Source organism: Olea europaea, unplaced genomic scaffold, assembly GCF_002742605.1.
Source record: "Olea europaea var. sylvestris unplaced genomic scaffold, O_europaea_v1 scaffold1825, whole genome shotgun sequence".
NCBI lineage: Eukaryota > Viridiplantae > Streptophyta > Magnoliopsida > Lamiales > Oleaceae > Olea > Olea europaea.
In genome coordinates, this window is record NW_019236011.1 from 115,890 (window position 1) to 131,669 (window position 15,780).

Genomic DNA, 15,780 nt, shown 5'->3' on the forward strand with positions numbered 1-15,780 from the left:
TGAATGAATTATTGAATTTTGATATTAACTGTTAGATTTTAAGAGCAATGATTTGTGAATGTCCTATTGAAATTTCATGACGATCATACCACAAAATACTGAGATATCAATATTTTATCACAGTCACATAAGCTGTCTAGATCCTACGAATTTCTACACTATTGATTTCTAATTTTCTCTCTATTTTTGGTGAGTTTCTTCATGCTTATAACGTGTTATTATCTAGAGAGAAAAAAGAAGAAACAAATAAGCCAATAGATTTGTGTGTATTTTTTTGTGGAATCATGCTACTTGTACAACCTTAATTGACAACCTTGGTTGACAATTTCACAGTTGGCAGATTCTTATTAATCCATTTTAAAAACTTTTAAAAACTTTTTTCTAAATCAATGACTCGAATTTTGACAACACCAAAATTGTCAACAAGGGTTATCAACAAGGATTGCACAAATAACTTAATTATCTATTGTGAACCAAAGCCCCATATTATTGAAAATAATTATGGTTATAAGGACTACAATAGTCAAAATAACTAGTGCCGCAAGGATATATTAGTTGTTAACAAACACTACTTTACTTGCAATAGGACTTTATTTATGTGATTAAGTTATATCTCTCTCTATAATTTGTTTAGGATGACTTTTTCGAGCCCAAGAGCACTTTAACCTTTTTAATCGAGATAATAGAAAATACCAATTGTAGTCTTATTAACATATCAAGTCAAGAAAGTGAAAAGCACATTTGTATTTAACAAAAAAAAATAAAAATAAATAAATATTGTTTTGTTGTGGTTAAAGAAATGTCATCGACTTAGGATTTGTTTGGTACGAATGTTGTGGCTTTTACTTGTAGATTTTTTTTCAAAAATAATTGTAACCAGACGTTGATGATTGTTTTGTTATCAAACAAGAGTGTTGCGAACGTCAAACTGATGGTTTGGCAGCATATTTAGAACGTAATACAATCTATAAAATTAAATATTTTAATTAAATTGTGCTGACATAATTTTTATTATAATTCTTATTATCTAAGACTTATTTGCTTTAGTTGAAATGTGACGTGAAACATCGTAAAATATATAAAATATCATAATTTCTTATATCATTTTAAATTTATTTTTTTAATTTATTTTTAAATTTCATTTCTAAAATATATTGTTGCATATTTTTACAAATGAAAATAATAATAAATAAAATTTGGAAGTAGAATATGTCATGTTAATAATTCAAAAAGAACATTTAAGTAATGGAAAAAGAGATGAGGAGAAAATTAGATATGTTTGATATTTTACTTTAAATTAATAATATAATTAATGCAGATATCATCTTTCAATAAAAGCTGAAATTAGGGCTTTTTGGAATGTTCCAAATTAGAACTTCTCCAAAATTACTTTAAAAAAAAATTGTTTCTTTTGTGAATAAGCACTACAATTCTATATAAAAGTTGTTCTAATCTTCTAAAAATGTTTTTGAGCTCTCAAAAAGCCTTCTCAAACACATAATCAATTTAACTTTAATTGAAATGAATCTGTATTTGTAGACTTGCTTGCTTCAGAGAGTTAGGATATCAAAAATATGGAAAACTTGACCTACCTCAATAGATAAGGGCACTTGTGCAGATTAACATACATGGACTGTCCAGCTTTAGAGGATTATAGACTAGTTTTTATTTTCATTTAGTTTATTTGTATGGGAATTAGTACTTCCCCATTTAATGATTTCATTTTATTTTTTGACATTTGTTGTTATGCTGCATTTAGGAGGTTAGGCTATATATATATTGGAAACCCTTAATCCCCATTGACCTTCTTTGGTGGAGTCTAAAAACTCACAAAGAATGTGTGGATGTTTGTGCTGAAAAAATTTGCATTTGTTTTTGCTTATTCAGGGCTTGCTTGAGTCCTTTTTTTTGTTTTAAAAAAATGCATTTTGTAATAATGTTATGATTGAGAATATGTAGTTAAAAAATAAGAAAAATTTTGAGTTTACGTGTAATATTATTTTATTGAAGAATGTGTGGTTAAAGTGAGATCAAATCATTGTTCAAGAATACATTTTGATGGAAAATGAGACTCAAACAAGGGCTAATTGATAAAAATAGAAAATACATCTAATCTTCCTATACATCAATTTGTATATAATTTAAAGAGTCTTTTTGAATCGTGAACATGATATTTTTATTAATTTTTATTTGTTACTATTTTTCATTGTTAATATGCGATGATACCCACTACCATAAGCTTCCTCTCTTTCTTACTGTGCACTTACCTGATTTGGTATTGTTTGTGGAGCTCCAATATATCTCATTTGTGTCCTTTAAAAAAAATACACTTTGGAACACAAGAAGTAGATTGCCATGCGTTTGATTCGACTTCTTCTTCAGACCTTATGAGGTACAATTTATATGTTTGTGAGCATTAAGCCTTTGTTTCTCCATATTACATAATGCAGAATTAAAGGCTTTGGAATACTCTAAATGAGAAGGATGTTGTAGAGGTATGTCAATTTAAATATCTCTTTCTACTCCCCTTTCTTCTTGAAAAAAAAAAAAAAAAAAAAGATTTGCTACTTCCAATTTTCCTTTTATGTAACATGAAATGGGCTGTAGATGGTTAGTAGTGTTTCTTCGTAATTCTTTTATGGAATTGATTTAGGTTTTGTTCCAAGTTATATTGAAAATGCATATTTTCCTTTCGAGCGGAAACAGAGTGAGTGAGTTTGTTGGAATTCTATTTCTTTGTTTTGTAGAGAGGTTTTTGGGCTTTGGGCCATTTCTCTCTCTCTTCAGTTTTTTCTTTAATGAATTTTGTTTTGATATGTGTATTTCTTTCAAGTTTCTTGATTGTCCTTGTTAGCTTTCATCTTTCTATTGATTATACATTCTTGCTCATCTCTCTATGGAAAGTTAATTTTTTCTACTAAAATAATTATCAGTTGTGTGTGGATGTGTTTCTTGTTTAGGCTTTATAATTAATTATTTTCTTGAAAAGTATTGTCTTAGCGAGTTGCGTAAATTGATGTTAATTTGATGAATTCATTTTTGTTGGAATACCGAGCATTTAGTCTTGCTAATTTTCTGGTTGGTTCACATTTATTGTTTCATAAATGTGATATAACTTTTTTTATCTTCATTGGTACTTTCATCTGCAAGCATTCTATTGTAGATGCTAGCTTAAAAATAAAAATAAAAATAAAAACTCTCCACACAGCTCCAACTCTCCCCATGTGCGGAGATAAAATGTGCGGAGTCTCCGCACATTTGTTACGGAGTTGCTCCACATTATGTGCAACCCTTTTTTTTTTTTTTTAGCTAGAAATCATGCAACCTAATATTTGTCTATAATAATTGAAATTTGCCTTCTACAATTTTTTAGTTTGTCATTTTATTAGCTTAAAAAGATGCATTAAACTGAAAGATTACTACTATGATATGATATAAAATTACAACATTCAATTTTCTTTATTTTTTATACAGTAATTCAGAAATTCAATATAAAATAAATTTTATATTTTTATAAAAAAACTGTAAATCTTATAAAAAATATAATTAAAAGAATAAGTTTAACTTCAATATAATACCAAAATAAAAAAATAAAAAAATCTCAAAAATAAAAAGGAAAGAATCATTGCAATGCTAAACAACAAAAGAATCTAAACACAATAATAAGAAGACAAAAATAAAAAAGTAAGTGAAAGAAATCTAACTCGTGAAAATGAAAAAGAAAGAATGTTGCCAAATAATCACAACAAAAGGAAACTGCCAAAATCTAACAACAATTATTGTTCAAATTAGCAATTTCTTGAAGAAAAACGATTGAAAGAAAACTCGAATTTGAAATAAATAAATAAATAGTGAAATGTATTATTGATTATACTATACATACTTTACAACTGCTTTTGCAGTGATTTTTGGCTTTTTCCAAAAACGCTCACATGATTGTTACAATCATTTACTATTTCATCTAATTTTTCAGCAGGTTAAAAGTATAGAAAAAAAATTTACAAATAGCATAAAAAAGTAAAATCAATTTCATCTTCAACAAAAAAACACATTTAACCACTCTTTTTTTTCCCGAAGCAAGAAATAAAATTATATAAAAAGAAGACAATATTTGAATTACAACATTTAGTAGGTAAGAAATTCAATACTAAATAAATTTTATACATTTATAACAAATTATAAATCAAGTCGATATTTTCTTTTATGATAATGAAAGAATATGTCTAACTTCAAGATAATACAAAAGCAAAAACAAAAACAAAAACACAAAAAAAAAATCACCGCAATTCAGATGAATGAACAAATATAATAAACATAATACAAAGAAAAACAAAAGTTGTGAAAAACAAAAGTAACCTATCAAAAAAAAAAAAAAAAGGAATGCTGCCATAGAATTCAAACAAAATACATGCCAAAAATAAAATGACAGAAAGGTATCACTTCTTATTCTTCCATTATTTCATTTAAACCCTTTAATCTCTCAAATTTCACATCTTCCATCTTCCATCTTCCATCTTCCATCTCAATTTACTACAGCCACAAATCAAAGGTAGTTTTATTTAATTTAAGTTTTACTTAGATTGAAAGTTTGATGCTTATCTATTACTAAAAATATCTCTACTTAACCAAAATATATATGTTATATTTAATAACTTCTAATTGAAAACTTGAATGTGTGAAATCATTTGATAATTTTTCAAGATTTGAAACTTCCAACTCCACATATTTAACGTTTTCCTATGTATATATAATCAGTTGATATAATAATATTATGATTAATGAAATTATGTCTATAATTTTCTTTTATTCAATTTCATCAACTACGGGTTATTTTCTATACTATAGACATTGTCTCCTAGGAAAAATCAGTGAAGAAAGTAAGTTTATAGGAGATAAATATACCAGAAGAAAAAACACAGATTTCTTTAACAATGCATTCACAAAAATTACAAGTTTTTTCTCATGCTTGTGACCTTTTTAATTTTGAAATAATTATTTCACTCAACCTAAATTTGTGTTGTTACTACTAAATTTATGTTTTTTCCATCACTAATCCTTATCATGTCAGGCATGGATGTACCACACCAATTCTTTCAAATTGTTGACACTTCTTTAAACCATAACATTCGACTAGTCAGTGTTATTATAATGCTTATATTTTCTTAAAACTACTAAAATCATACATCAGCTAAAAATACTTTTATTTTTAATTGTATAGTTTCTTCCAAGATCTTTTGTCGAATCAGGACATGAACTTGCCAACAGAATACGCCTAATTGGATACGATGGTATAATTGCCTATCATACAACTAGAAAGAGTTGACAATGACATTTATCTAGTTGGTGGATGGGAACAATTCTTCGACCATCACAATTTATAAGATGGTTATGTTATTTTGTTCGAATATGTTGCAAATTCTACCTTCAATGTTTCAATATTTGATGATTCACAGTTAGAAGTACTTATGATACATACCATTCCGACTCCGAAGTTGTTGAAGAAGAGACATTCCATACAGGAAATCCTGTCTTTAGGCTAACATTTAGACGTAATGACAGTCGCAAAATTTAAGTTTTCTTTTACTCATGTTTCCACAATTTTAAATTCCCTTTTTCGCTCATTTTTATTTTACTTTTTAGTATGTACCTTCAAGATTCAGTGGAGAACGTCTATCTAAATTTATACGAAGTGTTCGAATCCTTGACTTTCCACACCGCAATTGGACTATTTCTACGAGTTTGACAACAAATGGTGACATAAGATGTTTCACTACAGGTTGGTCACAATATGCCAGAGAGAAACAACTTCAAATATGTGACACATACGTGTTTGAGCGTTTGAGCTGCTATAACGAAATCCCAATGTTCATGGTACACAAAGTATACGATGATGGATCCATCACTTCTCTATAAATTAATTTATTGTTATTCTGTAATAAACTTTGTGCTGAATGTTCAATTTTCCAATGCAAATATTTTCCAACTTATTCGGACTTACACAAGATTTAAAAACATAATTTTTAGGTTCAACTCAATCATATCAATACAGTCAAACATTGAATGTCAACAATACAAGCAAAATAGTTTGTGTAACCTCATATATTTCTTATTCAAGCATATTTTTCTAGATGTAACAAAATACTACTATGAAATTGTAAAAACTAGTAATAATTTGCAATTATTTTCTTATATCATGGAAACATTTTTAGATATTGCTTCAAAAACATTCCAAAAAATTAAAATTTATATGCTAATAAAAATACGATAAATTTAAAATTGGTGTAACGTAGACAGCGACTAGTACTAGAAAAATTGTATCATGACAGCTTAATTAAATTATGTTTATAGATTTTTACAATAAAAAATAATTTTTATTAAATTTAAAGCTTTTTTTAATTACACTACCAAACAGTCAATTTAATACTGACAAAACTCTTTTATTGCATAACGAAATAGTTATCGACTGTTCTTTTCTTTTTTCCTTTTTTTTTTTTTTTTTTAAGACTACAATTAAAAGCTCTACTCATGATGGTAGTGCTAAACGAAACTAAGAAAAATTCCTAATTGTAATAAGGCACACAAAAAAATTCAAAGTTAATAAAATCGTTGTTTCTTTTAAATCATATCATGTTTTCTTTTTCATGGTCATACCTTGCTAAGTTTCTTGGGACCTGCTTTCCAGTAATTTTTAGTGATTTTGACTATTTCTTAATGACACTGTTTATGAGAGGTTAAAAAAATCAATGCTTATTAGTTTTCTCGTGCATTGTTTTCAGATCCAAATTAATTATTGTAGTGTAATTTATTTTCTTATTTTTAACCCAACGGATAGATGTTTTTGGCCTTTCTCAAATTTTTGTCTAATTTTACCCTCTTTAAGATAAGTATTTTCAAAATCTACCCTATAGAGGAATGAAGCTTGGACAAAAAGAAAAGAAATTTCTCTGCAAAAAATATTATCTCCAAACACTCTTTCAAATCTACCATCAGGTACTCTATCTCTTATTTTTTTTTACTTGTTATTTTTCTTAGTTATATCTACTTCTTTAATAGCTTCTTAGGATTGTTTGATTAATTCAATGAACAAATTTCCTTGTCGGTACATTTTAAAATTTCAACCTAGGGCGCAGCATACTGAACTAATTAAAATTTGGCATCTTTGTACGTATTGGCAGTAGATTCATTGTTACTATCCCAGTCTCATTGCTTTCTAGATTAATTTATATGATTTTTTTTTATTTTTTTTAATGGTCATCATTATTATGCGCGCTTCTTCGTTGTTAACTGCTGATTTTTTTATTATTATTATTATTTTTTTTTTTTGTCTACTATATCTACAATTTTGCAATTTTAGATGCCATATCATCACTGTTTCCATAATGACAATCTTAACTTTGTACATTTCCATGTGTACATCATACCCATATTATATAGGGATCAATACATACGTTGTAGTTCTAAAGATTACATGTTATAAATAACAAACTCACTAAAATAGTTAAAAAATCAAGTGGTAAATAAATTTATTAAATATTAATTTATAATATAATTTAATATTAAATTAGTCCTATTGGATTTGTAACATGTGCACATTGTTACATATGAAATATGACTTGTAAACTATGAATTGTTACATGTGACTCGTAATATAAAGTGTGATCTGTAAATTTGATCCATGACTTCTACAAAACAACATATAACCCCTGTTTGATCTCCATTACTTGAAAATGAGCCCCCAGGGCATATCTCCCAGTGGCAAAGGGGAGGGCGGATAGGGCTCAACGCGGCAGTGTGCAGAGTTCGATTCCCCACAAGGTGGAATTGGCTTTGTTATTTCCTCTTGCAAACTATTGCTGACGATTTGTCTTGCTCAACCTCAGGAAAATGTAGAAGACACTGGATATTAGTAATTATTCTGATCTTGCAAAAGAAAAAATTAATTGGAAAGTAGTAAAAATGAGGGGGTGGGATGGGTTGGTTTTTAAATTAATAAAATGTATATAAAATTCTCTTACCATCACAAAATACCATGCAGAATCAGAGGGATTTTCATCTTAAAATTACAAACATCAGCAAAAGTCAAACAGAGGGGAGAGGCTAAGGGTTAGACCTGGGGACCTCAATTTATCCTTGATGCATTCTATTTTCTTTTCCTTCTTAGACCTTGCATTTTCCGTTTAACCCCTTGATTATCTTCCCCCTTCTGGTCTTCTTATCGCTTCGCCCGCACAGGATCAAAGCACCTGGAGATAAGCATGAGGAGAGGGAGGAAAATACCAACCAGACCTCAGCAACCGCCATAACCCGTCGCCCTGCCACATCGCACCATTGTCGAGACACTGCTTACATTGTGGTGGTGGTGGCGGCGGACGATAGGCAGGCGGTAGTGAGTATGTGTAGTGTCACAGAAAAGAGGGAGAAAACGGGTTGGGAATGAAACGGGGGTGGGGTTGAGGGTTGGGTGAATATGTGAATTAAGTTTTATTAATTATAATTATTAAAACTTAACTACCACCTGATTTGTGAAATGAGAATTTATTTCCTTGTTTTTTGAAAATTAATTGGTAAAGGTAAGTTTCCTGGTAATTTTCTCTATGATATGTCTCCTATAACATAGTTGGACTTATATTAATGCAGTAGCCCATTGTACGAACTAGTTCAAGTTTGACATGAATCAATCGTTTGAATACATGTTCAATATTGAGGGGTGTCCTCTATTAAGAAGTATTTAGCATAAATAATTTAGATATACCTACTCGTGGAAATCAAATTCAAATTTATATTAGGTTTCTTTCATCTTATAATCCAACATAAAATGATTGGCATGCAAGAGCTTATTCAAAGCAACAATAATTAGTCTGTACATAATGAAAATTGACTGAGTAAATTATGTGAAGTCATATTGAACCGTAATGACATATTGTTCACATAAACCTACTTTTTTATTTCTATATGTGCATATATTTAATTTTATACTTTTAAATAACTTTCAAATTCACTTGATAGTAAACTCCTAAACATGAATTGAACTGTTATAAAAATTGCTAATAAAATTCACTCAAAATCGGACCTCTCATAAATGTTCAAAATCGATACTTTAAAAAATTTCATAATCAATACCCCAAAACTCTCGAGCAAACTCTTAGAAAACACATTGTGGGGGCATTAAAATATGAATGTTTAACGTTGATGGGTATGCAACAAAATAGAGGACCAAGGGCAAAACTATTCAGGAAACAATGAAATGATGCAAACATATCAAAACACAATGAAATTATACAAAGTGCATAACACAATACAAATGCAAATATATGGTAATTATAAAATACAATATAAGGAAAAAATAATAATAAGCTATGTATAATTCTTCAACCCTCTAAAGCTATAGGAACTTCAGCCAAAAAAAGAAAATTATCGATCAACCTCCCTTTTTACCAAGTAATTGAAGCCTCTATTTGGTGGAGATCAAAAATCAAATTTTTAGTAGATTTTGATATTGATTTGATATTGATGAAATGTGTAGTTAAAAAGTCGTGGATCACATAAAATATATGATTAAAATTAATTATTAACTTTAACTTTGATAAAAATCTAAAATTTTTATATCTATTCAAATAGTAATTCATCAGACAAGACCCAATCTATGGACGCCAATTCGGCGTTTCGAAGTATTTAAATGTTTTTTTTTTATTTTAAATTATCACTGGTAAATTAAGTTCCTATTTGGTAGAAATTTTAATTTTAATTTTAATCTAAGTCAAAGACGTAATTAATTTTAATCACATATTTTATGGAATTCACAACTTGCAAACTACATATTTTATCAGTTTTTATAAAAAATCTATATAAAAAAATTGATTTTAATCCTACCAAACAACAGCTAAACCAATTCGCAGTATCTACAGTGAAAGGACACAGCGAATAAAATAGGTCCACCTCTGTCTATGCTAAACAATTGAACAGTGAGTTGCCACATTGTGGGCAGCCATGTTTTCTTGGCGTGGAATGAAATAATAAGTATGCAAAATTCACATTGACAAGTAAAGATCTAATGTGTGACAAATTTAAAGCATTTTGTAAACACGTAAAATTGAATTTAAGACTTTTGCAACGCTCTAAGAAAATTTCTTCAACCACCACAATTTGAAAGCCAATGTCTGTTGCAAAACTCTCTTGCTTTTAATGCAACCACCTCTGTATCCTCCACCTAAAATACCCAATTGTTCTCGTAAATTGAATTGCCACCATAAGTCCAGCTTCATTGTACATGTATCACAAACACCAAAGTTAATGCCCTCACTCCGCATTGCACCATCAATGTTTATTTTTAAACCACCTGCTGAGGATGGTAATCTTGTTGTTTCTTCAACAACTTTTTTATCTTTAGTGGACCTCTCAGTAGGATTTGATTCCAGATGAAGTTCTAACCATCCATCAGAGAAAAAAGATGAACGAATCTCCAATTTGACCTATAGATGAATATGCAAGCAAACGTTTCATGCTTATTGGAGTAATAGCAATGATATTTCCCAATATCATGCTAAGAATTGCTAAGATTTCCAAGAAGAAGATGACATTTGTTTGATAAGAAATAAAAAGGAATATCGAAATTTAAGTAGCTGAAACTGAAGTAGCTACTTTCAAAGTAACGAAAAGAAAAGCAATGATTGAAGTGAGAGACTTATAGTCGAAAAGATGATTCATCTCACATAGCTCCTAAGTGATAAAAGAAAGAACTACTCACCTTCTTTCATTTTTGATTACCTTCCTCGTGTATGTATGAGACTGAATTCATTCAATTTCCAAAAAAGATTCTAATACTTAACTTTTTGAGGAATCCTTCATCAGTGGTTCTGTATGCTAATTATTTTCAATCTTATCGATCTTGGTTCTTTAGGAGTAAGTCAAAAAGAATGAGAAATAGAACCATCTGATTTAATTAGTTCTCAATGGCCATGAAATGATCATCGTAGGATGATCCTTTTGTCAACGGATTCATCGCAAAAGTTTACTTATCTGATAGGAGATCCAATTGGTAGAGACGGATCAATATGTTACTTCTAAGGACCTCTACAATGAAAAGAATGAAATAACATTGCTTCGCAATCAATTGGAGAGTGATGAAATAAAATTGGCTATTGCAGAATCTAGCCTTTCCAAGGTGAAAGTTCGTGAGGTAAAACTTATTAAGGAAGCTATGCGGGAGAAGGGTAATAAGGTTCTTGATATTATCAGGAATTTTCACTTTGAGTTGAACATAAACTTCTTGGAGGCTCGTGAAGAGGATGTCAAGGACACCTTAACTCCCGAGGACTCTACGTTGCCTATGAGGCTTTAGATCCTTTGTCCAATCGTGTCGAACCTCCCCAACTTCGGACCCCTAGATTATTCTTCTAAGCAAGGTGATTGCCACTGCCAAGCCTGCTGACGCTCCCACTCTCACTCCTCTTTCACCTTTTGAAAAGATTAAACCATCCGAGGATAATGCTCTCATTAACTAAGATGATCCGACTTTTGGGAATCTTCAGCCTTGGGTTAATTTGGAGAAATAGTTTTCCCTCTTATTGTAATATGAAATATTGTTCGATCTTTTTGTATGGAACCATTTATTACCTTTACTTTGGCTCGCGCTACTTAATTATCTATTGTTTAATTATGCTTTGCAAAAGCGCGTTTGAGGTGATTTCGTATATCGATGGCACTAATTGTCAAGCATGAAATTTATTCAATCATTCATCGTAATAAAATGAAGGGCAAAGGATTACTATCATATCCCTAGCTATGGCCTTTCATTACATTAATGCTTCATGCACAATTACAATATGTCATGACATCAACATTCCCTGATGGATGTGGTCTCACCCTTTGTAATAGATTCTTTTGGGACGAAAATTAGTCCCCATTTTTCATTGACAGTATATACCTTGCCATAAGTCGAAATTTCCTTGTAGGCGAAAAAGACTTCGTTTGATTAAAATTTCACTATCGGCAGAAAGAAGCTCGCGGTTCACTCTTTGTGTCTCCATCAATATTTTCATTACTTCCACCTTGTTTTAGGTCGAATTTAGTTTAAAAGTTTCAATACTCATGCTTTCTCTGGTACTTGTGAAGTTACCCTTTTTCCCAGGTAGTTTTTTCCCCCCACCTTTTACAGCATCAGATGCTTTCCCAAACAGGGTTTCAAGTATGTCCTTCATTTTAGTCATCAGTATAATATTAACCACTATGGTCCTCAGGATTGCTTGATTTTCTTTAACGCAGATCATTCCTTAGAGAGTTTCAAATTTCATATATGGATGATGAATGTATGCTACTACTCTCAATTGTTTTAGGCTCGATCTCCCCAAGATCTCGTTGTAAGCAGATTTACAGTCTATTATAAAAAAATCCATACAACCATGGAATGCGATTGGCTCCTCACCAGCTCAATTGCTTGTTAAGGGAATAAATTCCACATCGGTTAAATATCAAAATATTGATCAACTTAAATAGATCTTGGACCACTCATCTTAACAAGGTTGACCTTATTAAGATGGACCCCAAATTTTAATATGGTATCAGAGTCCAATAAACTCTAACGAGCTATTCGATCCGATTAAGTCTCAAAAATGAGCACACGAATTTCAAGATTGGTTTGCCCAAAAAGAGCCACCATCTTGCAGGGGCATGTTAAGGGGATAAATCTCACATCGGTTAAACACCGAAATATTGACCAACTTAAATAGATTTTTATAAATTGATATTTATTTTTATATTATATCGATATGAGATTTATTCAAAACACTTTTGTGGTATCGGAGCATTCCCTCTAACGAGAATCTCGATCTAAACTTCTACTACTATGGCATCATCAGATGCTCTTCCCCCTCCAATAAGCCCGTTGTCTCTCACCCAACTAGCGGGTCTTTCTCTGATAAAAATAGCTCCCTTATTACCATAAACACTAATCAATTACAGCGCCTTACTTCCTCTAATTATCCATCATGGAGCGCTACCTTTACCAGTCTACTTCAAGGCTACGATCTCATGGGGTACTTAGATGTTACTCTCCCATGCCCATCGAAGCCTAATACATCTACAGATGTTACTGCCCATGCTGCATTTAAACTTTGGTTCCGACAAGATAAGCTTCTCCTTAACGCTATCCTTGCTTCCGTTGCCAAAGCCATCACGCCATTGATTGTTATTACTCAAACTTCGTGGGAAGCGTGGCAGCGCTTGTCCCGTCTCTATGCTAATCGATCTTGCACCCGAGTCATGCAGTTGAAAGAAAGTCTCGCCACGTTGCAGCATGATGATCGGAGTATTTCTAAATACATGCAAGCTGTGAAGGCTATAGTTGATGAACTGAGCCTTATCGACGTTCCTCTTTCAACTGATGATATCACACTTTATGTACTTCATAGCTTGGGGCCAGAATTCCGTGATGTTTTTGCCCCCATTCGCACCAGGGAATCATCCCTATCCTTCGAAGAACTCCATGATATACTAGTCAGTCATGAAGTCTATCTCAAGCACTTCAAGGCCTCCTCTGCATCTCTTGTGGTGACTGCTAATCCTGCTGCACGTCGTGATGGAGTTCGGCCTACCCGTTTCATTGGTCTCCATCACACTCGCTCTTCCAGTCAGATTGACCAGCAGGCCCATCGGTTCAACAAGCCCTGACGTAAGCCTATATGTCAATATTGTGATGATATTGGACACATTTCTAAATATTGTCCAAAACTACAGACCGCTTTGGCTAATTGTGTTGGCCGCTCCAAAGGGAAGTCTACAAAATGGTTGCTAGACTCTGGTGCCTCTCATAACATTACCTCAGAGCTTGATAATTTATCTATCCATTCTGAGTATGATGGCACTGACGCTATGGTAATTGGGGATGGTTCAGGTTTACCCATTACTCATATTGGCTCCCTTATTTTACATTCGCCTACTCATAATTTTAAACTCAATGACACATTATGTGTTTCGGACATTCATAAAAATCTCATCTCTGTGCATCAATTCACCAAAAAAAAATAATGTACTAATTGAGTTTCATCCTAATTATTTTTTGGTGAAGGATCGAACAACGGGGGCAATTTTACTTCGAGGAAGGTGTGAACAAGGCATTTACCCATTACCTACTACACTACCAGACCCGCTCATTCCCATTGTAGCCAATGTTAGTGAGAAAACCTCTAGTGTCATTTGGCATCGTCTTCTAGGGCATCCTCACCATCTTGCGGGGGCATGTTAAGGGAATAAATCAGACATCGATTAAATACTAAAATATTGACCAACTTAAATAGATTTTAGGCCACTCATCTTAACAAGATTGACCTTATTAAGATGGACCCCAAATCTTAACATTGCTAATGTAATCTATCTTCTTAGGATCAAACTGTTGCTAGTATAGTAGTACAACGGGTCGCCACGGGTACCTAGATGATCAAACTGCATATGGTCAAAAGCACTTCTAAACAAGATAATTATAGAACTACCATTATCTACCAACATTCTGTTAAGGTCATTGCTAGCTATTACATCTTGCACTAGCAATCTATCACAGTAGGGATATATTATTCCATGTTCATCAAGATCGTGAAATGTAATTGAAATAAATGTAGTTTTAGGATTATCTCGAATTCGAAAATTTTCCAATGTGTGCTTATTGGCTGTTCGAACATAGTTTCATGCATTCATCGTTTCTCTACCTATATAAGGTCCCCCAATTATAGTATTAATTTCTTTTACCAAACCTTGGGAGTTTAAGACATTGACTAGTGCTCATGTGGGCTCTACATGCCTGGGTTTATCTCCTCGTCCTCGAACTCTAGTTGGATAAGATGATTTCCTACATTCAGGTGCTCCATGCGATCTTCCCTACTACGTTCGTAGTTTTACCATTTTAAGTACCTTGTATCATTCATCCGTATTATAGTCCCTAGTGCGATGGATCCTTCAAAACTCGCCTTTTGATTTCTAGGGATAAGTGTTCCTCCCGTGTAGCCTCTGAGAGGGCTAGAGATATTGCATACACTGTGCCTTGGGCTTATTTAAATGTTAATACTTTGGCAATCCATATTACAACTCATTTTATCTAGTCAAAAGTCAAGAGTTGAATTTTCAAAATCAAAGTTAAATGAAGACTTTAATGAACTAAATTATTTTATTGTGGTTACTTTACAAATTGAAAATATTTTGAGGGTCTAAGATGGATAAATTTTAAAGTTACAAATTTACTTTTCTAGTATTGAAAGATAAGGGTTTAAGGAAGTGCATATGAAATTAGAGGGACTTTCTTTGCAAATTAGGTTAGTGGCCCATTTTAAAACCAATTCAAACCCAATTAACCATTTCATTTTTCACCCAATTGCATACACGCAAGAAGCTGGGAACGGGCTAGAGCAGAAACAGAGAAAAATCGAAAGAAAGAAGGGAAAAAAAAAAAAGAAGAAGAAAGGAAAAAGGAATGAAGAAAAGCTTATTCCATTGTTCAATTTCTTCATTTTTTTAAAAGACGTAAAGAAGTAAATGTTTTGTAGAATAATTTATATTAAATTGTCTAAGGTTCTATATGGTTGGTTTAATTTTCAGATTTAAGGAAAGAGTATGATCTCAAGCCGATATTTTTTATTTGTGAAAGATTTTTTATATCAAGGTAAATTTTAACATTTTTGGTGAACCCTAGATTTTTAATTAGATTATTGAGTAAAGATAATTTGGGAAAATGATAGTCTTCATGAAATACTCACATGAAAGGATATTTTTTTTATGGAACAAGATGTGTATTAAATG

At 31.5% G+C, this 15,780-nt stretch overlaps 1 pseudogene; it reads left to right on the forward strand.

Annotated features, from left to right (window-relative positions):
* The window catches only part of LOC111378508, a 30,452-nt pseudogene extending 19,114 nt beyond the window's left edge, over positions 1–11,338 (forward strand).
* Positions 11,339–15,780: the final 4,442 nt, after the last annotated feature.